Source organism: Elephantulus edwardii, unplaced genomic scaffold, assembly GCF_000299155.1.
Source record: "Elephantulus edwardii isolate Elephantulus edwardi_28Jun2011 unplaced genomic scaffold, EleEdw1.0 scaffold00138, whole genome shotgun sequence".
NCBI lineage: Eukaryota > Metazoa > Chordata > Mammalia > Macroscelidea > Macroscelididae > Elephantulus > Elephantulus edwardii.
This window is the reverse complement of record NW_006399888.1, coordinates 4,705,856-4,729,960: the sequence shown is the minus strand read 5'-3', so window position 1 is coordinate 4,729,960 and position 24,105 is coordinate 4,705,856. Positions and strand designations below refer to the sequence as shown.

The 24,105-nt window shown below is 39.5% G+C and overlaps 1 pseudogene; it reads left to right on the top strand.

Annotated features, from left to right (window-relative positions):
• The first annotated feature begins 659 nt into the window (after positions 1-659).
• The window catches only part of LOC102871117, a 123,101-nt pseudogene continuing 99,655 nt past the window's right edge, over positions 660-24,105 (top strand).

Here is a 24,105-nt window from a genome sequence, read left to right as displayed (position 1 = left end):
ATCCCTGGTGGTGGTGTCGTGTGTAAGGTACCAAGCCACTAACCACAAAGTCTGGAGTTCAAATTCACCATTGGTTCCAAGGCAGAAAGAATGCCAGTCTCCTCAGCAATTCACAGTTTGGGGTTTGAGATCTTACTGATTGTCAGTGGACTTGTTTTGTTGTGTTTGGTTGTTTAGTTGATTGTTGTTGTTATGTGCTATTAAGTTGGCTCTGACCTATAGTTGACCACCAGTGGGTTTTGGGAGGCTGTAAATGGCGCTAAAGGAGATTATCCATATTGGTCCCTGATGGATTCGAACTACCTGCTTGTGTTTTGGCAGGGATGGCCTTTACCCGCCAGGCCACCAGAGCTCTCTGTTGATTGGTTACTCTTATATATTATGTAATAGACAGCATTGTCCATTCAGAGTCCAGAGCATAACTTGGAAAATCAACTAAAGTTCAGAAAAACTGCATAGACCACTAAGGAAGAAAAGTTCCCATTTACTGATTCTCTTGCCAGTTAAAATGTTTGCAAGTGGCTAAAATCTGCACATGAACAATTGCTTAGCAGAGTTTTCCAGCAACCTCCCAAATCACCAGGGAATAGAGGGACAGAAGCGTAGCTTCAGGGAGCTGAAAATCAAAGTACATAGTGTTCCTATCTGGTTAATATCCGATGCCCCGAGGCCCTTCGCAGATTTCACGGCCCCCATATGCCTGCAGCAGCCCCCGTGGGCTTGTGTCTCGCTTCCCCTTACTGTGGACATCCCTGTTAGGATCAGGATCAGCTGTCCACCTCCTTTGCCCCATCACAGAGGAGCAGCACCCTGACTACGCACTCAGCCAGTCTGGCGTGAGCACCCACTTGCAGTCTAGACAGCAGCCTAAGCAAGGGGCTAATGCTAGGTTCCAGCAGACCGAGCCTCGCATTTGTCATGGCTCTGCCCACAGTGATGCCTTTGATCTTGATCCTCACAGACCACAGCCATTGACAAAGGTGGAATGGATTTCTGCTTCTGAAAACCTTTGATGGAAATTCCCTTGATTCCAGGCTCCCTCCCCAGCTCCTCTATGATCCTTTAGATTTAACTCCAACGTTTCCCCCTAAATCCAGCTGTAAATCCGGCATTAGATTTACAATTGCCAAGCCAGGGTGAATCATGTTCCCTTCTGCGTTGGATATCCGGGGACATAGCAGCAGACCCACTTGGGAAAGTACGTGGTCATCTTGACTTAACAAAGCATCCTAATCATAGATTACAGGCTCAGAATTCTTTGTTTAATTTCCTCTGAGGACGGGCTGGGCAGAAATTGGCTTCTCGGAGAGGGGCAATCATTTCTACCAGGCACATTGTTAGAAAAGTTTACAAAAGGAAACAACAGCAACGACCAATACATACCAGCTTTTTGCGGTTCCGGGGAAGGAATGCACCAGGCATGAGGGCCAATATCAACTCAAGGGTCTTTTCTACAGGCAAGAGCCTTCTGAGACCCATCTTGTCTCTGCAACACTGTAGGTTTTATTTCCTGCATGAAGAAAGACACTGACCTCAAATAAGTTCCCTCAGTTTAGAGACTTCAGATGAAAGCTGTTGTCCCAGTAAATCAGAATCAACACGGTGAAAAGTCTTGCATTTTGTAGCATTTTACAAGTGAAGACATGGAATGAAGGGGTAAAACTTCCTGGAAGCTCAAGGTACAGAACTGAACTTGAACTTAGTTCTTTTAATCCCCAAGCCAGTACCCACGTGGTGGGCCATCACACGTCAGCCTCTCTAGTCTAGTCTCTGGAGACAGCAACTTCTGCTCATGCCAATTTGTCCCTGGCTAGCCTTTCAAATGCCATCTCCCTGGCAGCTCATCCTGGACCATGCACGTGCAAACTAAGCATCTACGTAGTGTTTATACCATCTATCTGTCTGTTGTGCTGCAGTGCTATTATTGTGATGATGGAAGCTATGACAATGACACTGGATTGTCAGTCCAGCAGCTGCAGGGCCACCCACGGTGTATAGGTTCCAATGAAGCTTTCGGAATAAGATCAGAAAGAAAGGCCTGGTGATAACCTGACAATCAGCCAGGGGGCTCCCTCTGGATCTGATTTGATGCCACATGAGTCCCTGAGGTTGGAAGGAACTCAGAGTGCATTGTATTACACTTGTCAGGCTACAATATGGACTCGAGTGTATCAACTTGTGTGAAGATGGTAAGATGGCACAGGCTCCGGTGCTATTTAGTTCTCTTGTACATGGGAGTTACCACAAGTCGGGGCTAACTCAAGAGCTACTAATAACAAAGCCAACATTGTGTGTGTTGTTATTGTAACTCAAGACTGAGAAGAGAGGAGGCCCAAGCTTTCTGGATGCAGATTTCAAGATTTCAGAGATCTCAAGTCACACTGTCGATGCTGAATCTTTTCTAAGTCACAGGAATACTACACTGAATGGTTTGATTTAAGTTAAAAAAAAGGCATCACCATTTTCCCTTTTGAACAATTTTTTTCACTCTAAGAAAAGAAGTGAAAGGAGAAATAAACTTGCTTAGGGATCAAAATATTTGCTGGGGAAGGAATTCTGAAGGATGCTGGCAGCTGGTTTGCTGTGGAGGGAGAAAAGTACCAGAATGAACTTCCACACTCCTTCAGATCTGCTGGAATCTAGGTGCAGAGAAGCTGAGAAAGACAGTGTCTGACGGGTGCCTGGCTCAGGCTCCCTCCTGCCAGGCATTTATCCATTATGCTGGTCTTGCTTCTCCCGGACAGCAGGTTGGGAGCCGGCTGCTTTTTTTGAACTTGTTCTGAAATCAGCGAGAGTCTCTGCACTGTTCACCTGAGGCAGCCTCAGAAGAAGGCAAGTCGGGGGGTCCTCGTTAAAACTCCCATGCCTTGGAGTGGGAGCCTCTTGAGGAGGTAATTATTATGCAGCTGGCATTGGGTAGACATTTTCAGCAGAAGAGAAATGAGTAGGAGAGAAAGTGATCTTGTCATGAAAATGAAAAGGGAAGATCGTGAGCTCTTCTAATGCTTTGAAAAAGGAACAGAAAGAGGGGGCACTGAGTCTAGGTTAACAATAGTAAACTGATTTAGGAATGGTGATGAGAAAGATGGGACAACCTGAAGCAAATCAGTGTCACCAAACGGCACACGTAGAAACTGTTGAGATGACATATGTATGTTTTCAACATAATCATTTAAAAAATAAAGAAAAGGAAGCACCTTAATATTAGTGGCTCACTGTGCGGGCATCTCCTCCATCTGGCTTCCTGAAAGCAACATTAACGCGGCAATCAAGAAAGCGACTTGCCTAGGATCGTGCGTCAGATTCCAGCTTCAATATCATCCGCTGTGCGACCTCCAGTTCTGCATTCCTCAATATCAAGGCGTCCCTATCATGCCATTTGCTCACTGTTGTTGTGTACCAGAGAGTCAGAAGTGGCTCACAGCGGACCCTCCAGGGGGTTTTCAGAGGCAGTAGGAAATTGCTTATCCTTCTTCCATGGAGCAACTGGTGGATTTCAATCATACACTTTAGTTTAGGGACCATGCAGCTCAAGTTGTTTCTGCTTTTAGGGACATTTTCCTGAGCTCTTGCTGGTATGTTTATGCTCTTGAAACACTGATTTCCATTTCCTGTTCTCTAACTCCTCCATTAGAGTTCAATTCCTCTACAGTTTAGTTACTGATGGGCAGGTGGAGTGGGGAGGAGGCCCGGATCCTGGTCCTAAGAATTCCCTTTTAGATGCTAAAAGGTCACCTATGGTCAAGAATCCAGGGCACAGTCTGGAATGGTAGTCACTCTAAGATAGCCAGTGTGTTCTTATTCTGAGAGATAGGCTCAGAGACTTTTAGTGTCAAAGTTGCCTGTGAATCAGGGTGGCCATATTGTAAACATAACTGTGTTTTGACACTGGCTAGACACTTCAGAATTCAATCCACTCATAATACTTGGCTTACAACTTTTCAAAGAGTCACACTGAATAAATGAACGCGTGATTTTCCTGATTTCTTGACAGTACAAAAATTGTTGTATTGTTAAGTGCCATCGAGTCATAGACGACTCATAGTGACTATGAAAGAAAGACCTGAGCACTGTTCATAGAGTTTCCAGAGGCAAGCCATTTCAGAAGTGGATGCCAGTCCTGCTTCCAAGCTTGTTTTAATCGGGAAGCTCCACCAAACACTATGCACCATGGGTAACCACTATGGTATTTGGCACATGAGTGTCACAGTGTTCAGCTTCCAGAAACCACGAGTTACCTCTGTATAGCAAGTGGAGAGACCAGGACTATACGACCTTGAAGAATGTTTGACCAAAAACAATTAAAACCAGGCCTGAGGGTCACAGATTAAAATCACCCACCTTGGGCTTGGTAGGATAACTTTCTGTCCACTAGATCACTTAGCTCTCTCTATGTTGTCGTTGTTATTGTTGTTAAGTGCTGTCGAGTCATTGGTGACTCATAGCTACTCTATGAATCTTCTAGCCAAGTTTTTAGCCTTAGAAAACATTCTTTAAACAAAAACTAACTCAGAAAAGATGAACAGAATCTCTCCGGCTTAAGAGAAGAGGGTTATGTAGACATTCACTTCAGTTTCTTCCTCTCTGTGACACATCTTCATTTTATACCTTCAGATTCTTTTGTTGATTTCACAAAACTCAAGGCTATTATTACTTCTTTAAAACCTATGTAGAACAACTTTATTTCCTCCTCATGTTTTTGCATATATTAAGATATCTATTACCACCACAAATTACCATGTGGTTGAACCCACCTTATGGGGATCCAAGTGTGTAGACTAGAACTGTTTTCAAGACTGCAATGTTTCTGAAGCAGAGTTCCAGCCCTTTCTTCCGAGGGGGTGTAGAAACCACCTATCTGCCAGTTAATAGTTGATTATTTAACCATTTCTACCACCCAGAAGCTCCTTCCAAGTTATCTGTTATTCAGTGCAAAGTAAATAGTGCCTTTTAGTTTCCTTGTTTTTATTTAATGTTTTGAACCAACTTCCTTTGGAACTATTCTTTTACTCCCCTATTTGACACTCTTCTTATCCAACTGGGTAGAAAGGCTTAAATTGGTGTTTTGAGATTGAAAGATTCAGAGAAGTGAAGCAACTTTTCCAAGATCTACTATTAATGAGTGACAAAACCAGCTCTTGAATTCACATCTTTGAGAATCCATGCGGTCATTCTTTTATCTCTTCTTTCTTATTCTTCTACTCACCCTTCAGAGTACATCTCTGTGGGTTTGATCATATGGCCTCTCTAGATATTCAGTGTTTGTCTATAAAGTATAAGGGCTGCATGAGTGATTTCTAAACGCAACTTACAATTCTATATTTTTTTTTTGAGAAAATGTATACTTTATTTGGTATTAATAGGTTTGAACATATTCCTTTTTTTAAAAAAAAATTCCATTCTTTCATTGTTACACATTTTTTCCCTGTCCCCGCACCCCCAAGTTCACGTTTTTCTTTGGGAAAAAACGTTATTTCATTGTTATATAACTTCCCCCACACCCAGACCACTTTACTATGCAGCTCTTATTCTGGACTCTTGTCATGCCAATAATACCTAATCTATGTTCGTTTTGTAAGTTCCCTCCCTCATCTGTTTCAGTGATGTATACCTCAATTCTATCTTTCTATGAAGAATGGGAGTGGTTAAGATTGTTTGCCTAGCATTAACCAACAGCATCCCATTAGAGGTAAAATTCTTCAGACAATTCTCAAACATTCAGGTAACTTTCTAGTAAATTGTTTCCTCTTGCAACACATTTCTGTCTTGAGCCGTGGCCTGAACCTTTCCATGCCAAAGTCCCTAATTGCATAGAGGAAGGCTTTCCAAAGATCTTGGAAGTTTCCAGAAAGACTTTTGTGGTATTTCTGGCCTTGCCAGAAACAGGAAGTACCGGACTGTTCACAAGGAAACTTGTTCTTGTGTCATTTCCAACAAACAGCACCCCTCACCCCACTCCCTCACCTCTTTTTTCCCCACAAATTCCCTGCCCTTCTCCAAACACTCTGCTTTCCGCAGAGTCAAAGCTTCAGATAGTTCAGGTAAGGCTCAAATGAGCTGCTGAACTCCTGAGGGTTGGAAATGAACCTGACATTTTGTTCTTTGCTCATCCCCAGCCCACCGAGCTGTCTGTGTTGAGGTTTAGGTTACAGTGAAAATCGACATGACTGAAAGCATTAATCAACAAACAATTACACATAATACTACAGAATGACTACCCAGCAGCCTTTGCATGATCCTGACCGGGGTTGTGCATGGTAATAACAGGAGGCACACATGGAATCACAGGTATTCAAGAAATAAAATGCTGGCATTTGAGGGTTTTTTTTATTTGTTAAAAAGACACACACACACAGAGGCAGGGGTGAGGAGAACGCGATTAATGCTTAGGAAGCCAAAAACATTAAAATTCCATCCCAATGCAAAGTGCATTCTGGTCATTTTTTAATGTATTCGAACTGAATGATGCTTCTTAGTTTATGCTTCAAAACACTCTTTTTAGAAGGCAGGCTTCATTTTCCGTCAGTCGTTTTCAAACCTCAGAACCTAGGGGTCGATTTCAAAATATTTGGGTGTTTTTTTTCTTCTCGTGAACTTGGGGAAATAGGGGAAGCAATTAGATCTTGTGATTTTTAAGGCTACACTGAGGATAAGGTAAGAAAATATCATAAATTTTATTTCATGCTTTCATGCCGATTGACAGAAATGTGCAGTCCATATGAATTCATATAACAAGGGTGGAATGTTGGAAAAAACCAATAAAGATTTTGTGGTCTGACCTATAATGAATGTAGTTTGATTTAGAGTCTGTTTTTCACAACATGGCAAAATGAATCATAAAATAATGGGCCCTGAAACTCCTGCATTTTTTAACAATAGCCTGGGGACAGTTTACGGCGTAATGAATTGTAATTAACCCACCTTCAAAATCTTTTATGAGTATTTTGCCAATTAGCTTCGCATGCTTGCTAATGACTCATAGCTAGTGCATGTCTTCACAAAGCAGGATTTTACAGAGCCCAGCGCCCTGTTAACTCAGCACAAGCAAGCAGCCCAATGGAGATGACACAGGTAGATTGGAACACCCCACCACCACATCCCTACCTCGCCAGACCAACGGACTCAGCCACGGAGCTCCAGACCCAAGACAACCGTAGTGGCCTGTCGTGTCAGAGGGCTTTGGTTTCCAGTGGATCGCGAGGAATGCATCACTCGCTTCAGACACATCTGTTGTTACTTAGCACTAACATATATAACGCTGCTAATTGTGGAGCCATCTTTGTTTTCTTTACTTAGCATTATTTTATCTTTGTGGTTCATGGCACTCTGCCATTGACAACAAGAGTTCACTCTAGAGAAAATAAAACAACTAGCAAGCTGTCTCCTTACATCTCCTTACATTGCTTGACTTTGAAATTAGGCACTCCATGTGCAGCCAAACTTGCATCCCAAGATCCTAGCGCTGACCTTGCTGTGCCAAGAGCTAGGCTGTTTGGTGCCCCCATCCCCCACTCCTTCTCTTGCAAACACTAGCATTGCTATTGCTCTGTGAGTTGGTTGAGGGGACTACAATAAGGAATCAGGAACCAGATGACAGTCCACAGAAAAAGTTACTCCAGAAGAGGCTAGACCTTCCCAAGTCTTCCTTCTTAAAGGCCAACCCAACAAATTCAAAATTCAACCTAAGCAACTTAGCCAGAAGTGCCAAGAAGGGCTCCTCCATTATGTCCTCAACAGTACATAAAAGGATGTCAAGAATCTACCATATAACCAGTATTTTTTTTTCTGCCAGAACAAAGACATAGAAGCTAATTTTAAGAACGATAGCACAACCATGGTATAGTTGGAAGAATCTAAACTATATAGAAATCACTTTACCACGATGGAAGCAAAAATGAGCAGTAATTTTTTAGACTCACACTTTTGAGGCAAGGATGGTTCTAGAATATCAGTGAACTCTTGGTAATGGGAAACCTCTCTTCACTGGGAGTATCTCCTTAGAGGAAAAATTAGTAACATCTCACACAAGTCGCAAGATGTGGACTAGAGTTCAGTAAGGAGTTATTTGGACCATGTGGAAACCACCATGTTCCAAGCCCAAGACAAATGTAGCAAGAAATACTTTTCTGAAATGCTGAACAAATTCCTCCCATTTTGTGCTTACCTTCCACACTCAAGCTCTTCATTCAAATGTAAAGAACTAAATAGTGGGAGGGTAAATTCTCCCCTGCCAAGACTAACTTTCCAGCACCCCATTTCATTTCCTATGGACCTCAGCTGGACTGTTGTCCTCAGGCACATTTCCACCATTTGGAAGGAAAGCACCCTTTTCTAGAACACACCTTTTGGCTCCTCCTTCTGGAAGGGAAAGGGCCTGGAGTTGAACAGTCTGAGTGCCATCTCTGCCATGTACCAGCTCTCTACCCTTGGACAGTCTATGACCCAGGTTCTTCCTCCACTGAGCTCCCTTAAATGTTCCTCTATTTTACGGGGCTCTGAGGACTATTCCATATGAAGCACACTATTTGGAATTTAGTCAATAAATAATAGATACATACTATCCATTTTTAATTCTATTTGTTTGGTAAAATACCTCACCTCCTTTCTCAAAGCTCATCTTAGTTTTTCCCAATGAAACCCACTGGTATAGAGTTAGTCCCAACTCACTGCACTTCTCCATTGGGTTTTCCAAGCTGACGAGTGACTGAAGCAATTGGCTCAAGTATGCCAGAGATGATTAGGATGGCATACATCCATTGTTCATAAAGTCACTATGAGTTGTACTTGACTAATAACAACAGATCTTCAGGGTAGAAAACTGTCTATCTTTCTCCCAAAGTACAGCTTGTGGATGCAAACTCCTAACCTTTCAGCTAGCAGCTTGATGTGATGTGCACTATATCACTGTTGGTTTTGAGTCCCATAGAGTCAGATCCATAGATCACAAGAGGAGATTGCCCATCCTTCTCCCACTAGGAGAAATAAGAAATTGGACTATTGTTGAGTGAATTCTGACTTATAGCAACTATAATACAACAAAGGAGGGCTGCCGTGAACGGTTTTCCAAAACTGCCAATCTGTGTGAACATAGACTACTACATCTTTCTCTGTGGGCCAGGTGGTGGATTTGAACCACAGACTTTAGGATTAGCATTCAAGTGCATTAATTACTGTGCAGCCAAGGCTACTTCTTACCCATTAAGTTAACTCACTCTTTAAGTTAGCTGGTCTTGCCCATTAATTTCTTTTTCTCCATTAATGTAACTAATGCTTTGAGTTAGTCTTACCCATTAAATTAACCATCCCATTGAAATCAGTGGTTCAAACTGACCATTAATTGGGGATTAAAGAATTCCCAATCGATAAGTACCATTTCTGAGGCAAAAGCGGTATCTATTTCCTACACGTAGAACCTCCACTATCAGCCCAGAGAATTGACTAACTTCTACACAATCTTGTAAACATATCTGTTAATTAAATGTCTATGAATCCTAATAATGTTCCTCACATGTTAAGTCTCAAGAAAGAAAAAGAAGAAAAAAAAAGTAGCCCACATATATTGGCCCTCTATTGGATCTCCATGGCTGTAAATCCCACAGCAGGACATTTTCCTTTTTCCCCTTGAGGGAATGGAGAGCAGATTCAACCTCCTGAGAGATGCAGCCTTTGGATTGGCAGTGCATCTCCCTCCAGACTGCACCCCCAGACCTCCCTACTAGCAAGGCACACAGTTGCTGTTATCTGCCATGGAGTCAGAGTCAGCTCATAGCTGACCCCCTCGGGGGTTGTCAGAGGCTATAAACACACGGGAGAAGACTGTCCATCCTTCTCCCACGGATCTGCTGCTAGGTGGGAAATGCATGCCATTGGGTTGACAGTGCAATTTCTTTGCCCTCGGCCACAAGAGCTCCCGATTTTCAAAGCAGTTGGCCAAATCTGGGGATTTATTTTGTGGTTAGGAAATAAAATTACAATGACTATTACATTTCCCATTCACTGTGCCTGGGGCTTTATCTAATTACTATCATGGCTGCTGGGATGAGGAATTGAGTTCAGTATTTTCTTTTAAATTTAGTCATAGAAAGATTTTCAGGAAAATCATATTTTCATTACCACTTACTTCATCCTTTGATACTAAGCGTCAAGAGTCCATGGTCAGTCTTAGCCATTGTCCTTCCAATGAGACAGTCTGTTAGTTTATGTTCTACATGAACTATCTCTTCTTTAAGGGAATCAATCCAGCTGGGCTATGCATATTTTACAGAAAGTAGCCAATTTAAATACACACACTCACACACACACACACACAAACTCAGCTAGAATCTGTACTGAGATTATATCATGAATGATTTCCCATCCAAAACTGAGAGGCAGTATTAGAGTTCTCCAGCCTCTGGTTCTGGTTAACACATACCTGTTAGCAATTTGAAATTTAAGAGAATTTCTACTCTCTTAAATTCCAAATGCTAACATCACCTTTGGATTGCTTAAGCCACTGGAGTTCGTATCCAGCTCAATATTCTGATAAATGTAAAATGCTTCTACTTTACTCAAGTTCGTTTCATTTCACTGCATTTTTTTCTCTTGGGGGAAATGGAAGAGGAGTGGTCAGCACACTTTATATTATAGGCTACCTTTTTATACCTAAAAAAAGTAGGAAAAATCAGCCAGCCAAGGGTAGAAAAGTAATGACTTTTCTAGTCAATACTCTTATTGCTATAGAAAGGGAAAAAATTAAATCAATATTTTACAGTGCTATTATTAACATTTAGTAAAAGCATTTAGAATCTTTACAAGTTAAAAGCAAAGCCTCTTATCAGGTTTAAGAGTCAGTCAACTTTCACTGAACAAGCAGAAATATTTATGTCTGCATGTCCTTATTATTGTCATTTAGTGCTGCTGTAGATACATAGAGTACACAGAAAGAATTGTTTTTCTCTCAATTACTCAAGTTCATTTTAATTTTTCCAGGTTAGTAATAGGGTAGCTTGGGGGTTATGTGCTTGGCTGCTAAGTAAAAGGTCAGTGGTTCAAACCCACCAGAGTGGGAGAAAGATGCTGCCGTCTACTTCCGTAAAGATTATATAGCCTTGGCTGTGTGTCAGAATCAACTCAGTGGCAAAGGACTTTTCTTGGTATTTTAGTCACACAGGGGGCTGTGTTTCTGTTCTTTTACATAAGGTTTGCATTAATGTATTTTTAAGGTGCATTCCTTGATATTATGTACTTCCACTTTATGTGACTTTGTTCAGAGCCACACTATATAATCACACCATATAAATAACCATATAATCACAAACCAATGCCTATGAACCAAATTGGGCTTAATATCTTGCTAGGTGCATTATAACTCAAAAGATATAGACCTTGACACAGCCCTCCAGAAGCTTATAGAAAACAAAATACTCCAGGTGTTTGATTTGCAAACAGAATAGAAACTTAAAACCAGTTCAGCAAAGGTCAGTGAGGTATTCCCATCATTTACAGGTCAAGAGGGGGTGTAATTAGAGGGAAGAGATAAGGCTGAGGATATAATTTGGATGGAGATGAGAGAGGAGATATGAAACTTCTATGTGGGCACTGATTATGTTAGAGCAAATTTTTTCGTTTCTTGTGTAATATTTTCCTTTTATGCCTAATTAAATCCACGATTCTTTAGGATATGTATGTGCTTTCTGAAGTCTTGAGGGATGAGAAGTAAAGATTTATTATACTCACTTCCTATATTCTAAGTACTTTGTAGAAAATTTTGGAGTAAAAGTTTACAAATCATAATGGTTCTTTTTCATTCATTCATACACATTTTATAACATTGATTACAATTGATTCACGTAGTCAATTAACTATAAAGGCTCATTAACTATACTATTCTATAACTGCCTTTTCTTTATATATTCATTTATTAATTTTCATTCCCACCCTCGTCTGTGCCCATTCCTGATACCCATCCAAGAATGCATCTTCGTGTAAACCTTTCCTTACCCTTTCATAACAGAAGTCTTACCCACAATAGTCTTTGAGTAACTAATTTAGGTAACTCAGCATAATTTCCTCTAGATATATTCATGTTATTCAGTTTTTCACAAATTCTTTATCATTCTTTATTGCCACATAGTAATCCATTGTGTTTCTTTAGCCATTCATCCACTGATGGACACTCAAATTGTTTCCAACTAATTGCTATTGTAAATAATGCAGCAATGAAGGTGGGAGAGTATATAATTGTCTATGATCCAGTTATTATTTGATTGTAATCTATATCTAGTAGAGAAACTTCCAGGGAGATCTGGAGAGTTGTGCTGATAAACCAAAAAGTTGGGTTTCTCTGGCAGTTTGAACCCACTAGTTCTCTGTGAGAGAAATATGGGAAATCTCCCGCCATGTGAGTTAAGCCTGAAACTTACCAAAGGGTCAGTGATGAGTTAAAATTAACTCCGCTTCAATGAGAGAGTGGGTGTAACTTCTGGATAAAATAATTATCTCTATTTCCAACTTTGTAAGAAAGTGTCAAGCTGCTTTCTATGGTTAAGCACTTTTAATAGACAAAATAAGGCTAAGTAACACAAAATAGTCATATAAAACTTTCAAGGTAAAAATGAGATAAATTTTAAGTCTTAATGATGTAGTTAAAGTATAAATAGATAAATAATACCTATAACAAGTCTCAATTTAAGAAATAGATAAGATAATCCATGTGATTAATTACATTGTTGCTGTTGCTTGCTGTGTACCACCAAGTAGGAACAATCTCATAGCTCACATTCCAGCAGGTTTTCAGAGGCAGTAAATTGCACAGGAGGAGTTTGTCTATCCTTTTCCCACATGCAATTAATTAATTCATGCAGTTAAGCCATGCACTTAATCTATGGCATGGTTTAATGAGATCAGGAGAGGATCCAGAAAAGATTAAACTTCTCAGATAAAGAAGAATTGAACTGTCAAATTCTGAAGAAGGGTTTTACTATATGAAATAATGGTATATTCTCCCTTCAACAGTATGGCAATAAAATGTTCAAGAGTGAGCTTCTTGGTGGGTATTTGCTTCAGAAGAAAGAGAATGACAATACACATTGCTTTGTGTTTTCAAACTTTGGAGAAAATGTGTATGAGTCTAGAAATGGAGACAAAGTGTTCATTTCTCCCGTAACTATCCTAATCCTACCTAACATACCACCAATCATGAGGTTTTTAAAGATTTGACAGCAATTAAATTCCCAGGTATACACTCCTGGGAAGGAAAAGCAATTCAGGAGCTGTAAAAGTAGAACTTATCTTGGGCCAATTTTGACCAAGGATTAATGCACAACAGTTCTTTCTTTCTTCTTAATTTATTATGTATAATAGATTGAATGGAAAATTAATTACTCTGTAAATATTTATTCATTCACATTGTTGTTGATGTTATGTGCAATTGAGTTGCCTGAAACTCATAGCTACCCTATGTACAACAGCTCTAAATCCTGCTTTATCGTGTGCCAATACTGTCTCTGACACACTTACCCTCATTAACCCAGTCACTAAATCATTCCATCTCATCAAGGGTCTTCCTCTCCTGCACTGCCCCTCCACCCTCCCAAGCATGATGTCCCTTTTCAAGGACTGATCCCGCCTTGTGACATGTCCAAATTATAGCAGACAAAGGTTCAGAATCCTTGCCTCCAAGGAATAATATGGTCTCACTCTCTCTAGGATGAACTTTTGTTTTCCCTGAAGTCCATGGTATATTCAATATTCTTCTCCAAAACCACAGCTCAAAAGTATAAATTTTCTTTCGATAATTCCTTGTCATTGTCCAGCTTTCTGAGTCATTTATAGCACAATTAAAAAATACATATTGGGGAAAAAAAGTCCATTCATAAAAACAGAAGTCCAGAAAAGATATCCACAGGACCATATTTGACCCTGCCCACTCCATTACCAAGTTGCCCATGGAAACTGGATAAGAAATTGCAATCAGAAAAAATGTATCTTTAGCCCATGCTTCATGGTAGCTGCATGCATATATGGTAGCTTTTTCCAAGGCCTAAGGATTGGTAAGGTACTTTACTAAAAAAATCACTACCACCTATCTGCAACTCTATCAATAGCATCATAAAAAAGTAAGGTACTAAAAACTAGACATTCAGCTACAACAGAAGCTGTCTCACCCATAGCAAGAAGGAACCCACATAACATCAGTGAAGCATTAGTCAGATTCAAATATTATGAAAAAAGCAAAACATATTTTCTTCTACAATAGGAGACCACATTACAAACCCAACAAATACACTGGAATCAGGAAAGCAAAAGAATTAAATCTGAGCTGATACTAAAGAAGTTACAAATGATGGAAGAAAGAGTAGAAACCATATGTAAAGAGTTACAAGAATTTTTTTAAAATCCTTACAAAACAGAGAAGGTACAAATAACACAATGGTAGAAACAGTAGAAAGGAATGAAAATGCAATCTGGGATAACAAAACTGATATTGTAGAAATTTTCAACATGGTGAAGAGCAGAATATAAGAGATTGGACAGAAAATTAGTAAGATAGAAGGCAAAAATCTCAATGAGAACTTCCTAGAAGGAAAAAAAAAAACAGAGAAAAGGCCAAAGGAAAATAAAGAAATTTTAAGAACCATGTGGGATAATAACAAAAAAATACAACATATGCATAATTGGACTTCAAGGCTGGTGGTGAGGGAACTAGGAAGCACTGAGAATATTGTGGAAGAGATATGACATGAGGAAATATATATTCAATAAGCTCAGCAAACTTCAAACAGACAGATTCCCAAGGAAAAACATAAAAATATATCAAAGTCAAATTCTTCAAAATCAAAGGATATAATATTAAAAACAGTGTTAGGAAAAAACAAAGAGTCTCTACAAAGGTGAATGTATTAAATTAAGCTCTGACATCTCAGCAGAAACCAAGCAATTAAGAAGTCAAAGAATTTATGAAATACTTGAGCACCACAACAAGATAAAGGTAAATAATCCATTTCCCCGAAGATGACATTCAGATGGCTAACAAGCACATGAAGAAATGCTCAAAATCCCTAGCCCTAAGAGAGATGCAAATTAAAACAACTATGAGATATCATTTCACCCCAATCAAAATAGCAAAATTTAACAGAACAGCAAGCAACAAATGCTGGTGAGGTTGTGGAGAAACTGGAACCCTGATTCACTGTTGGTGGGAGTGTAAAATGGTGCAACCCCTGTGGAAAGCAGTATGGTGCTTTCTCAAAAAGTTGCAAATAGAGATACCATTTGACCCAGCAATTCCACTACTGGGAATATACCCTGAAGAGACCATAGCTGACATCCAAGCAGATATATGCACACCCATGTTTATTGCAGCTTTGTTCACAATAGCAAGGAGTTGGAAACAACCTAAGTGCCCATCAACAAATGAATGGCTAGAGAAGCTGTGGTATCTTCGCACAATGGAATACTATGCTGCATTAAAAAACAAGGAACTCATGCAATATTATTTAAAATGGTTGACTCTGGAGAACATTATGCTGAGTGAAATATCCCAGTCACAAAAGGACAAATATTACATGATGCCACTGTTGTAGAATGGGACTGTCCTTGGGGTTGGGGAGAGACTGAGTAAGATGGGTTCAATAATGTATACTGCACTGAAACAGAGGAGGGAGAAAACTGTTTAAAAGAGATATATAACTAGGTATTTCTGTCATCACAGGAGACTAGAGCGAGGGCTACATGGTGGAGGGGACCTGGGAGAGGGTTTGTAAAACAATGAAAGAATCCTTTCTTTTACTTTTCCATAATTTCTGGACTCATGTACTTATAACTTGTTAGTCAAATTTGTGTCTTCTAGGTTGCAACACCCCCATGGTACATCTTCAAGGATATGAACATGTACGGCCAAGCACAATCAATAAGAGTGCATCTAAATTCCAAAATCAATCTCCATAATAGTCTATGTGTTTTCTACTGCCAAAGGGGCCCTTTAGAGTAGTGAGAGAAGATCTTCACCCTGAAACCCACACCGTCCCTTTTCAGCAGGAAGTAGCTAAGAGAATACGCCATCCCCTTTTCCTTATGACTCAGGGTGAAGTCTCTCTCAGGGAGGAGTGATAGGGAATGGCAAAGGACACACTGACAAAGAAGATTAATCAGAACTGGCTTTGACAAGCACTGTGGCATTTGGACAAGAACAAACTGGGAGGAGGGTAGAGAGAATAGTGCAACAATGAATGAATGGAAACCCAAAATCTCTGTAAATGTTTATGAAAATTAATAAAATATAATTATAGGAAAAAAAAGAAGTCAAAGAGATGGCATATACAGAAAGCTGAAAAAAAACCAATTGACATCATATACTAAAAGCTGAAAGAAAACAATTGTCATCCTAGAATCCTGTACCCAGCAAAACTGTCCATCAAATATGAAGAAGTCCTTGGATTCTTTACTGAAAAGAAGAAATGTAAGGAATTCATGAAAAAAAGACAACTCTGCAAGAAATATGGAAGGAAGTTCTTCATATGGAGACAACAAAGGAAAATGGATAGATCAAACTGCCAGTAGCAACTAAAAAAAAAAAGTGAAATGCAATAAAATGGCAATGATAAAACCTGACCTATCGACAATTGCTCTTTTTTTGTTCCATAATTGCTCTTAATGTGAATGAAGGAAACACATAAATTAAGGGGCAAAAAAGTAGCAGAAAAAGGTGTATTTCTGAAGTAAAATGTCCTTATTGTTGTTGTTATGTACTGTGGAATCAGAACCAACCCATAACTGACCCTACAGTGGGTTTTTAGATGCAGTAAATAACAAAGGAGGCGACTGCCATTTTGCTCCCATGGAGCAGCTAATGGATTTGAACTGTATGCCTTTGGGTTGGCAGTGTATTTCCTAAACTAGGCCAAACAAAACTCACAATGTCCTTAAAGTGTCTAATCAAATGTCTCACTGATGTTCATAGGAATTTCATAGGCTCATTATTTCAGAAACAGATGGTAGTCTTATTTCACAGTCTATTGTAGTTTGAAAGCTCTTTGAATACTATCTATTAAAGGCTAGTATTTGAAATACTGTTGCATAATGTCTAACATCACAGTCACACACAAGCCACCACAAGAAGACAAGTTGACAGACATAAAGCAAGCAAAAATCCTCACAATTACCAACATGATTTACCAATACTGTAAAGTATCAATGTTGTCAGTGAATTAATTTACTTGTATACACAATCAACATTCATGAAAGTAACAGTCAAGGTAGCAAATGACATATTGTAATAGGCAAACCTGATGCCTAGGACCTCTTTATGGTAATCCAAGGCAACAATGTCACCTTGGAAAAAAAGTTAGGTAGTAATTTACAAGATCATTGTTCCTGAGTGCTGCATAGTATTTCATTATGTGAATGTACCATGAATTTCTCAATCCATTCATTTGTGGGTGGACATCTGGGCAGTTTTCATGTTCTTGTGATGGTGAAAAATACAGCTATGAACACTGGTGTACAAGTAAGTCTCAGTGTGTTTCTATTCTCATTTTCTCAGGGTATATTCCAAGTAGTGGAATAGCTGGGTCATATGGAATTTCTATGTTCAGCTTTTTGAGGAAGCACCAAACTGCCTTCCAGAATGGGTGCACCATTTCACAATCCCACCAACAGTGTGTAAGAGTTCCTTTCTCACCACATCCTCTCCAACATTTATTAGTTGCTGCCCTGTTAAACTTTGCCACTGTCACTGGAGTGAAATAGTACCTCATTGTGGTTTTTATTTACAGTTCTCTTATTACCAGTGATTTTTTAACATTTCTTCATGTGTCTGTTTGCCACTCAAATATCTTCCTCTATGAAAATTCTTTCCATGTCTTTTGCCCATTTTGTAATTGGATTATCAGTCTTTCTTTTTTCTAGAGGCCCAGGAGTATTCTGTAAACTTTCATTATGAGACTCTTGTCTGAGATGGTATTACCAAATGTTTGTTCCCCATTGGTAGGTTTTCTTTTCATCCTGTTGTAAAAAGTTTTTGATGCACACATGGATTTAATCTTTAGAAGGTCCCATTCATCAATTTTATCCTCTTCAGATTGTGCATTTCTGGCTGTATTTGGCAGTCTCTTTATAGCTTGAACTAGCGCTTCTAAGCTTGATCCTAGTTTGTCTTTTATTAACTATATGGTTTGAGACTTTAGTCTCCGGTCTCTGATCTACCTTGAGTTGATTTTTGTGTGTGGTGTGAGATGTGGATCCTGTTTCAGCTTTTGAGAGCATCATGCTGAGTGAATTAACTCAGTGCCCTAGGGAAAAATATTGTATAAAACCATATTATTTAGAATGAGTAAATGGATCCAAGGGAGAGGGGAAAGTGGAAGCAGAGGGATGAGGATGTACAGGGTGAAGGGGGATTGATCATGGGGTTGTACAATCTAATGGGTGGCAGAGGTGAAGGAAATTGGAAGAGTTTGTTCTGGAAAGCAATGTATTCTAATATTACAAATAAAGTATAATAATAATAATAATCTCACCCCAAACAAAAAAAAAAACACAAACAAAACTGAGCTCTGCCTGACACAAGTCATGATAATTTCAATTGTTTTATATACACAGGTGAAAGTTAGACAAGAAAGATCAAAGAAGAATTGATATGTTTGAACTGTCGTGTTGGTGAAGGCTATTGAACACAGAACAAGCGAACTTCTTCTTAGAAGAAGTGTAGCCAGAGTGCTTCTTGGAAACAAGGATGGTAAAACTCAAGTTCTATGAGCATATTATCAGAAAAGGCAAGTCTCTGTGGGGAGGGGGTGGCAGGAAAGCAAAAAGCAAAACAAAACATCACCCTTGGAAAAATAGAAATTTAGTGAGGAAGCACTGGTGGCCTAGTGGCAAGAAGCTGTGCTGGAATCCCAAGGGCACACAGTTTGAATCCAGTTTAATTGTTCCAAGGGAGAAGGATGGACAATATCCTTCTGTACAATTAACTACCTCTGAAAGCTCACCGAAGCATCAGTTATGAGTCAGTTGTGACTCAGTGGTACACAATAACAAGTGAAGGAGACATCTTCAATGAGATGAACTGAGACAATGATAGCAACAATGAATGGACTTGAGCACAGTAGAAGATGGCATAGAATAAGGTAGAGTTTGATTCTGTTGTCTGTAGTTATCTATGAGTTGGAGTTGACTCAATGATACCTAACAACACATTCGCCCTTTTTCAGATTCTTATGTTTATCTATCCATTCACATTCATCGAACCCCAATTGTTATGAGAAAGAAGACTGCTGAATAAAACACAGTGTTTTCCCCTTGTTTATGGTTTCCCCCTGTTTATTGTTTATTTGTTATCCACAAATTTTCAAGAGGGTTTACAGTAGGATAGAAAGAGCTCTATTGAATTTTAAAGTTAAAACAAAAATACTTTTAGAAAAGTTCAAGTTACTTTATAATCATAATGAATTCTATTAAAAGTATCACACACATGATTCTGAATTAAGTCATCAGCTAGCCTTTGATGCTAGAACATTTCATCTTCTACAAAAGCACGAATAAGATGTTAAATGTACATAGGAAAATCTATTTCCCAATGATGATACATTATGGTCTTCAATGATTTTGAAGACTATGTGCATGGTAAATTTGAGTGATTTAAAGTAAAAACAAAAAAAAAGCAGCTGTATTATGCTTTCTTGTCCTTCTCTAGCTTCTGCTAAATTTCAATACAGAAATTACATTTAATCCCATGTCATATCAGCTGGTTTATTAAACCTTATTTCACTTACCTCCAAACTATACAGAAAATCTTTATAAACATTTAATGGCACATAATAAGTTATGCAAAACATTCATCTTGATGAATTTGGAGATAGAGATATACATTTGGATATAGATTTTTAATGGACAAGGGAGTAAAGAGCTGCACTGCCAATGCAAAGGTGAACAGTTTGAATCCACCAGATGCTCTTTGCTGGGGGTGGGGCGAGGAATGGGCAACTTCCTTCAGATTTACAGCCACTGAAGCTAAGAATCAGTTCTGACTCAAGGATGTATTGTTGTTGTTGTTGATTGCCTTCAAATTGAGCACGACTCATAGTGACCCTATGAACAAAGGGCTTGAAACCCCTCTACAACTATCAACAATTATCAGTTCATAGTTTCCAGAGGCATAGTAGTTAGGAAGTGGATGCCACTTCTGCTTCCAACGATGTATAACTATACACATATATAACCAATCAAGATGTTCAATATTTTCATTACCTCCTAAAGTTTCAAGTCTATGTTTGGTTTTTTTGTTTGTTTGTTTGTTTGTTTTAATTTATCTTACTGGTTTTGTGTATGTACCATCAAATCGGATCTGACAGGTACAGGAGGAGATTGCCCCTCCCTCTCCAGCAGAGGATTTGAATCACATAACTCTGGGATTGCAGTGTAGCTTCTTGCCACTAGGCCACCGGAGCACCCTCAAGTCTATGTTTAATACATCTTTCCTTCTACTTTTATTTAAAGGCAACCACATATCTGTTTATTGCCCCTCTTGATTAGTTTACAATTTGTTAAATATTACACGAATAGAATAATACATGTATTCTTTGAGTTGGCTTCTTCACTCAGCATGAAGCAATTGAGATTCACTTAGGTTAGTACACGCCTAATTCTTTCCTTTATTGCTGAATAATATCTTATTATGTATAAATTATACCTCAAAAATTCTAACTTTAAAAGAAAAATCACAAATTCCTGTAAGGTATTATCTCATTATAAATACAAAGAGGTCAAGAATAGCTGCATGAATGACACACAGATGTTAAGTCTGATAGCTGAAAATCAAATGAAATTTTAAGTCCACTGAATCCAATAATAGCTTGTTGGAAAGAAATAAATATAATAAATAATTATCAGGCCTTTCTCTTCAAGGAGACTTTTACTCTACTGAGGTAAGCGGTCATGTGGACACAATTTGAGAATAAATAATTAATTGGATCATTAGATAATTAGATGGTTATTTTTTCCAGTAATAAGAGCAAAACAACTCATTGCTGCCAAGCCAGAATCAGTCATAACTGACTCTCCAGTGGATGTTCAGAAGCTATAAATCACATAGGAAGAGATTGTCCATCTTTCTTCCTCAGAGAAGTTGATTTGAACTGCCTGCTTTTGGGTTGTCAGTACTACATTTTACCCACCCGGCCACCAGAGGTCCCTAACTCAGGAAAATAGCCCTTTGAACAGTGGTTATTATTGCTGTTGTTATGTGTCTTTGAGTCACTTGCGACTCATAGTGACCCTATGCACAACGGCTCTAAACTCTGTTCTGTCCTGTGCCAATCTCATTGTCTCTGACACATTCATCCCGATTACCCCAATCACCGAATCAATCCACCTCTCAGAGGGCCTTCCCCTCCTACACTGTCCCTCCACCCTTCCAAGCATGATGTCCCTCTCCAAGGACCTTACAACATGACCAAAGAATGTCAGACAAAGTCTCAGACTCCTTGCCTCCAAGGAGCAGCCCAGTTTAACCCTCTCAAGGATAAATCTGTTTTGTTTTCTTAGCAGTCCATGGTAGACTCAATACTTTTCTCCAACACCAAAGCTCAAAGGCATCAATTCGCCTTCTATTCTCCCTAGTCATTGTCCAACTCTCTGACGCTTAACAAGTGACTGCAAAGACCATGGCCTGTATCACATGCACCTTAGTCTCCAGAGAGACACCATTGCTCTTCAGTACTTTGGAGAGGTTCCTAACAGCAGACTTTCCCATCACAATATGTCTTTTAATTTCCTGGCTGCTGGTGCCAAGAGTGTTGATTGTGGAGCCAAGCAAACTAAAGCTGTGAACAATCTCAATCTCTTCACCATCCATCCTGATGCTGCCAATTGGTCCAGTGATGAGAATCTTTGTCTTCTTGACATTGAGCCTCAATCCATATTGAAGGCTGCAGTCCTTGACCCTCAGCAGCAAGCGCTTCAGGTCCTCCTCAGTTTCAGCAAGCAGGGTTGTGTCATCTGCATAATGCAGATCGTTGATAGATCTTCCACCAATCTTGACCCCACATTTCTCCTCATAGAGCCTAGCCTCCCAGATGATCTGTTCTGCATACAAGTTGAAAAGGTATGGAGATAGGACACATCCCTGATTTACGCCCTTCCCAATTTTGAACCATGCAGTGTTTCCTTGCTCTGCTCTGATGACTGCCTCTTGGTTCAAGTATAGGTTTCACATGGGCATGATCAAGTGCTCTGGGATTCCCATTCTTCTCAGAGTCAGCCACAGTTTGTTATGATCCACACAGTCAAATGCCTTTGCATAATCAATGAAACACAGATAGACAATCCTCTGGTACTCCCTGCTCTCTGCCAAGATCCATCTAACATTAGCTACAATATCCCTAGTACCATGACCCCTTCTAAACCCAGCCTGGACTTCTGGCAGTTCTCCGCTGATGTGCTGTTCCAGTCGTTTTTCGATAATCTTCAGCAGAATCTTGCTTGCATGTGAAGTCAAGGATGTTGTTCTATAGTTTCCACACTCTGTTGGGTTACCTTTCTTTGGGATAGGAACAAATATAGATCTCTTCCAGTTAGTTGGCCAAGTGGTTGTTCTCCAGATTTCTTGACACAACTTGGTGAGCACATCCAGGGCAGCATCTGTTAGCTGAAATATGTCAATTAGTATACCATCTATTACTGAGGCCTTATTTTTGCTATTTCCTTCAAAGCAGCCTGAACTTCTTCCTTCATCACCATAGGCTCTTGTTCATATCTCGATACAGTGACTTAGTATATTCTTTCCATCTTCTTTTAATATTTCCTGGATCATTTAATATTCTGCCTAAAACATCCTTGATTATAGCAACTCGAGGTTTGAATTTGCTCTTCAGTTCCTTGAGTTTATGAAATGCTGAGCGAGTTCTGCTCTTTTGATTTTCTGACTCCAGCTCCTTGCACATGTCATCATAATATTTTACTCTGGTTATTATTATTACCCCAAATCTCAAACATATATTGAGCATAATCATGTTATCACAAATTTAGCAGCTTAAAGCAATATATAGCTTTTCTCTCTCAGTGCTTAAGGGCTAGAAACCCAGGCACAGCGCAGCTGGGCCATTTGCATGGCTATGATCAAGATGGCAGCTGGGGCTTTTAACTCATGTGAACTTCTGTCAGAGTGATAGTTGGCGTGATTGTGTTCTTGTGGATAATCAGACTAAAACCTCACTCTTCCACTGACAATTGCTCAGGAACCTTCCTTAGGTCTTTGCTGTGTGGACTATTCCAAATAGAGTTTTATTTTATCCGTGAAATGCCCTACTGAAAGATTTCCTTTAAATTGTCTGTGTCCTTAGAGTTACTGCCAATCTGAAGACATACTCCAAGGCTATAGGATTAATGACAATGTCTGTCATATTTTTCATGCTTTACAATTCTAGGTGCTTTGAAGTCATTTGCATTTCAGTGATTTGCCAACTAGTCACACAAAGTAGATAAGGTCGACATTATGAATGCATATTTTTAAAATGAGAAATGAAAGAAAATGTGAGGATAACATAATGTATTTGAGTTCTTGTACAGAAATTACTCTTGGCTCACACAGCTTTGGGAACCCATGGAGTCACACAAGATGGGATCTGAGAGCTCTTTCTAATCTCTTTGATCAGGTAACACCTTTCTCCCAGAAGGGCTTCGGCTATCTTAACTGGGGCAATGAGGGTTGGTATGCCAGGATTAGTGAGACTGGCTCAGGACAGGGAAAGGTTCAGAGTTTCTGTACTTAGGGTCGCTAACATCGCAGGCAACTCAATGGCACATAACAGCAATAACATTCTATGATGGGTTTGGAAGCAGGAGTGGCATCCACTTCCTAAACAACTTGCCTCTGGAAGCTCTATGAACTTGATAAATGTTGCTCATTGTAGAGGGGCTTCAGGCCTTGTGTTCATAGGGTCACTATGAGTTGTGCTCGACTTGAAGGCAATCAACAACAACAAAGAAAGGTCCCTCACTCTCACCCCAACTATAGATCATACTTATTCCTGTGCAGCCTACATGCAACCACTGGTCTACACAAGCTCAAAGGCCCAGCATTCTTCACATGCACTGCTAGAACGTAAATTACTAAGTGAAATATAA